We start from the raw sequence: 6,293 nt of genomic DNA on the forward strand, positions 1-6,293 counted from the left end.
CAAGTCCTGCATCTGGCTCCTTGCTCAGCAGGGATCCTGCTTCTCCCTCTGTCTGCTGCTCCTCCTGCTTGTGCTCTCTTTCTCTTTGACAAATAAATAAATAAAATCTTTTTAAAAAAGAACAATAATTGAAAGGGATACATGCACCCCAATGTTTATAGCAGCACTATTTCAAATAGCCAAGATATGAAAGCAGCCCAAGTGTCCATCTATTGATGAATGGATAAAGAAGAGGCGATGATAGATAGATGATAGATGATAGATAGATGATAGATAGATAGATAGATAGATAGATAGATAGATAGATAGATGATAGACAGATAATAGAATATTATTCAGCCATGAAAAATGAAGTCCTGTCATTACAATGACATGGCTGGAGCTAGAGAGTGTAATGCTAAATGAAACAAGTCAGTCAGAGAAAGACAAATACCATATGATTTCATTCATATATGGAAGTCAAGAAACAAAACAAACAAACAAAGGGAAAAAAAAAAGAAAGAGAGAGAGAGAGGCAAATCAAAGTACAGGCTCTTAATTATGGAGAACAACTTGATTGTTACCAGAATGTAGGAGTGGTGGAGGATGTTAACCCAACCTAGATGATGGGGATTAAGGAGTGCACTTGTGATGAGCACAGGGTGATGTATTAAAATGTTAAATCACTATATTGTATGCTGAAAACTGATATAACAGTTCATGGTTACTAAGTGGAATTAAAATAAAAACTTAAAATAAAAAATACCCTTATAGTAATTTTTTTTTTAAAAAAAGAATCATTGTGGAAGTTCCTTGAAAAATTAAAAATTGAACTACCATATGACCCAGAAATACCACTTCTGGGAATGAATCCAAAAGAAATGAAAACAAGATCTTGAAGAGATATCTGTACCCCCATGTTTATTGTAGCATTTTTTACAATATCCATGATATAACAACCTAAATATCTGTCAATGAATGAATGGACAAAGAAAATTATATACTAAATTCAGGTTCTATCTATCTATCTATCTATCTATCTATCTATCTATCTATCTATCTATCATCTATCTATCATCTATCCATCTATCTCTCAACTATAGATATAAATACATAAAATTTATCAGTATATAAAATTTATAAATATATGTAGATATAGATACAGATATATAAAATTTAGACATGAGAATAAAGGAAATTCTCCCATTTGAACAACATGGATGGACTTTAAAGACATTATGCTAAATAAAATAAATCAGATAGAGAAAGACAGATACCATGATATCACTTATGTGTGGAATCTAAAAAAGCCAAACTCAAGCAGATTGTAAAGGTGATTACTAAGGGCTAGGGGTTGTGACAAATTGAGAGATATTGGTCAAAGCATCACACTCATCTATAAGATTAACAAGCTTTGGGATCTAATGTACAGCATAGTGATTATAGCTAAAAGTACTGTATTATGTACTTGAAAGTTGCCAAGAGATTAAACCTTAAATGTTCTCAACACCAAAAATAAATTGTAAGTATGTGATGGAATGCAATTATAAGCTAATACTATGGTGATAATAATTTTTTGATATATAAATATATCAAATCAACAAGTTGTACACCTTAAACTTGCACAATGGTATCTGTCAATTACATCTCAGCAAAGCTGGAAAAAAAGTGTCAAACTCATAGAAACAGATTAGAAAAATGGTTGCCAGGATCTGGGGGTAAGCAAAATAAAGAGAGGTTGATAAAAAGGTACAAACTTTCAGGGGTTCTTGGCTGGCTCAGTGAGTAGAGTATGTGACTTTTTTTTATTTTTGAAAGAGAGAGAGACAGTGGGAAAGATGGAGCATGAGCAGGGGGAGATGGTAGAAGGAGAAGCAGACTCCACGTTGAGCGGGGATCCTGATGTGGGACTCAATCCCAGGACCCTGGGATCATGACCTGAGCCAAAGGCAGATGCTTAACCGACTGAGTCACCCAGGCACCCAGAGCATGTGACTCTTGATCTTGGGGTTGTGAATTTGGGCCCCTCCTTGGGTGTAGAGATTACTTAAAAAAATAAGCATTTTTTAAAATAAAGGTACAAACTTTCAGCTGTAAGATAAATACATTTTAAGTATCTAATATATAACATGGTGACTATAGTTGGTAATAATATATTTTCAATTTGAAATTTGCTAAGAGAGCAGAGCTTAAATGTTCTCACATACATACACAAAAGAGAAATAGGTAAGATGATAGAAGTGTTAAATAACTAGATGGTGGTAATCCTTTAATTATATATATATATATATATATATATATATATATATATATATATACCAAATCATCATGATTTACATTTTAAATAACTTACAATTTTATTGACAATTGTATCTCAATAAAGCTGAAATTTAAAAGAGTGTGGTTTTTTTGGGTGGGGGTCCTGGTGTCTGGGTGGTTCAGTTGGTTAAGTGTCTGCTTTTGGCTCAGGTCATGATTCCAGGGTCCTGGGGTTGAGCCCCAGATCTGGCTCCCTGCTCAGCGGGGAATCTGCTTCCTTATCTCCCTCTGCCCCTCCTCCTGCTCATGCTCTCTCTCTCTTTCAAATACATAAATAAAATCTTAAAGATAAAATAAAAAGAGTTTTTGGGTTTAGATGTTGAGGTAAATGGTTGACAAACCTATGAGATCCTACGTGATATGGCTCCTCGATTAAGACTCTGACCTGATCACCTATCACTCTCCTTTTTTATGCACTATGCTTCAAGTTTGTTCCATTTCAGTATCTTCATACTTGCTGCCTGAAATATTCAGCAATCAGATCCCAAGGGTGATAACTTCTAATCATTCAGGTCTTTGTTCAAGTATCACCCGAGGACTACCTACTTTAACTGCCCATTCTAATGTAACCCCCTTCTAATATCCTTTCCAAAGTTTCTCTATTTTTTTCTTCATTACACTTACCCAAATTGTAATTAGATATTTATTTTCTTGGTTATTTTCTGACTCCTCAGACTGTAAATCCTGTAAGAAAACAAACAAGCATGTATTTTTTTTGTCTCACTATTATATGCCTTGTGCTAACCTGTCTTTCTAAAACCCTATTTCACTTCCAGTTTTTATTAGTTTGCACTTTGAAGTGCAGGATTCTCAGAATCCCTCTTAAATATACCCAAATCTCTCAAGCTAAGTCTGAACTACAGCTGTAAGTTTTCTTTCTCTCCTCTCAACTCAACCAGAATCTGCACTCTTTGAATGGGCACCTGGGTGTTTCAGTCTGTTAAGCATCTGGCTCTTGACTTTGGCTCATGTCATGATCTCAGGCTCGTGAGATTGAGTCCGGCATCAAGCTCCATGCTGGGTGTGGAACCTGCTTGGGATTCTCACTCTCCCTATCTCTCTACCTCTCCCACACTCTCTCTCTCAAAAAAAAAAAAAAAAATATATATATATATATATATATATATATACATAATAATTTTGAGTTGTAGCCCCTGGTCTAAATCTGACTTAATCTTTAAAGAAGATATTTGTATTTTCAGAGATAATTAATGCCAATGAATCTGTACTATTTTGGAAAATTTTTACTATTTGGAAAATTTGAGAAAATATTATGATCTTTTTCCAGATTCTACCACTCATCACTTACTCTGTGAGGGATTAAAATATTTATGTAGCTCCAATTGTTTGCCTTCCCTATCAACAACTGATACAATGACATATAGTTTTTATATTCCTTTGCAATTGTATTGGGTATACTCAAATAACTTTTATTTGTTGTCAGAAAAGAGGCAGAAAAAGGAAAAACAAAAATCACTCATTATCTCACTGTCCAGATAATGACTTCTCACACACAAAAAAGTTAAATAAATGCATGCTAAATTTATACATGGTTGAAAAAGTCAAACTATTCAGAAAAGTACAAAATTAAAAAGGAGAGCTTCCTTTTTCTCCCAAGTTAAAAAAAAAAAAGGGAATAGCTTGCTTTATTCCTTCTAGAAAAAATATATATACTAAGGTATAGAATATGAAATTCCTTAAAGTTTTACTTGTAATTAAGCTTACCTAAGAAGAAGAGAATATGTTAATGTTCAGCAATTGTCACACTGTTTCCTAGGAAAATCATTCACAGTATTATTGGTGGAAATTTTCTAAATTCATACTATATATACGGTTTATATAGCAAACTTGTCTTGTTTTAATATGAGAGATAAATCTCATTTAATTCATTAATTATTTATTTATATTTACTTATTTATTTTTATTTTTATTTATTTACGTTTTATATTTTTTCTTCCATTTTTTATTTAAATTCCAATTAATCAGCATACAGTGTAATATTAGTCTCAAGTGTAGGATTTAGTGATTCATCATTTATATACAACACTCAGTGCTCATCCCAAGTGCCCTCCTTAATACCTTAATACTGGTTAGAGATCTGTTGAAATTTTCTATTTCTTCCTGTTTAAGTTTTGGTAGTTTATATGTTTCTAGGAATTTATCCATGTCTTCCAGATTGCCCAATTTGTTGGCATAATTTTTATAATATTCTCTTATAATTGTTTGTATTTCTGTGGTGTTGGGTGTGATTTCTCTTCTCACATTCATGATTTTTATTTATTAAGTCCTTTCTCTTTTCTTTTTCATAAGTCTGGCTAGGGGTTTATCAATTTTATTTTATTTTATTTTACTTAAATTCAATTAATTAACATATAGTATATTATTAGTTTCAGAGATAGAGTTCAGTGATTCATCAGTTGCATATAACATCCTGTGTTCATTACTTCATGTGCCCTCCTTAATGCCCATCACCCAGTTACCCCATACCCCCACTCACCTCCCCTCCAACAACCCTCAGTTTGTTTCCCATATATAGAGTCTCTTATGGTTTGTCTCCCTCTCTGATATTGTCTTATTTTACCTTTTCCCTCCCTTCCTCTATTCTCCTCTGTTTTGTTTCTTAAATTCCACATATAAGTGAAATCATATGATAATTGTCTTTCTCTGATTGCCTTATTTCACTTAGCATAATACCCTCTAGTTCCATCCACATCATTGCAAATGCTAAGACTTAATTTTAATTATTTTTTCAAAGAATCATCTCCTTGTTTCATTAATGTGTTCTACTGTTTTGTTGTTGTTGTTGTTTCTATATAATTTATTTCTGCTCTGATATTATTTTCCTTCTTCTGCTGGCTTTAGGCTTCATTTGTTCTTTTTCTAGCACCTTTAGTTTCAAGGTCAGGTTGTGTATTTGAGATTTTTCTTGCTTCTTGAGGTAGGACTGTATTGCTATATACTTTGCTTTTATAACCACTTTTGCTGCATCCCAAAAGTCTTGCAGTGTCATGTTTCATTTTAATTTATTTCCATGTATTTTTTTAATTTATTCTTTAATTATTGGTTCAACCATTCATCCTTTAGTATGATGTTCTTTAATAACCTCCATGTATTTGTGGTCTTTCCATTTTTTTTTCTTTTGATTGACCACATTTCATAGCATTGTGGCTGGAAAATATGCATTGTATGATCTTTTGTACTTTTTGACGCCTGATTTTTGACCTAGCATGTGACTATTTTTGAGAATGTTTCATGTGCATTTGAAAAGAATCCCTATTCTGGTGTTTTAGGATGAAATGTTCTTAATATATCTGTTAACTCCATCTGAGAAAGGTCTAGAGTGTCTTTCAAAGCCTTTGTTTCCTTGTTCATTTTCTGCTTAGATGATCTGTCCATCGATGTAAGTGGTGTGTTAAATTCCCTTACTATCATTGTATCATTATCAATGACTTTCTTTATGTTTGTTATTAATTTATTTATATATCTGGGTGCTCCGAAGTTGGGGGCATAAATATTTACAATCCTTAGCTATTCTTGTTGGATAGAATCCTTTATTATGATATAGTGCCCTTCTTCATCCTTTGTTACAGTCTTTGGGTTAAAATCTAGTTTGTCTGATATAAGTATTATTACTCCATCTTTCTTTGGACATACTTTTGTGTTGGTAAATGTTTCTACATCCCCTTACTTTCAATCTTCAGGTGTCTTTAGGTCTAAAGTGAATCTTTTATAGGCTACATATAGGGGTCTTATTTTCTTTACCCATTCTGACACCCTGTGTTTTTAATTGGAGCATTTTGTCCATTTGTATTCAGAGTAAGTATTTCTAGATATTGATTTAGGTCAATTTTATTACTTGTTTTGTTGTTGTTTCTGGAGATTTTATTTGATCCTTTCTTGTCTTTGTCACTGTTGGTCTGTCCTTTCCACTCAAAGAGTCCCTTTTAATATTTTTTACAGGGCTTATTTAGTGGTCATGGATTTCTTAAGGTTTT

This window comes from Phoca vitulina, unplaced genomic scaffold, assembly GCF_004348235.1.
Source record: "Phoca vitulina isolate PV1807 unplaced genomic scaffold, GSC_HSeal_1.0 scaffold57, whole genome shotgun sequence".
Classification (NCBI taxonomy): domain Eukaryota; kingdom Metazoa; phylum Chordata; class Mammalia; order Carnivora; family Phocidae; genus Phoca; species Phoca vitulina.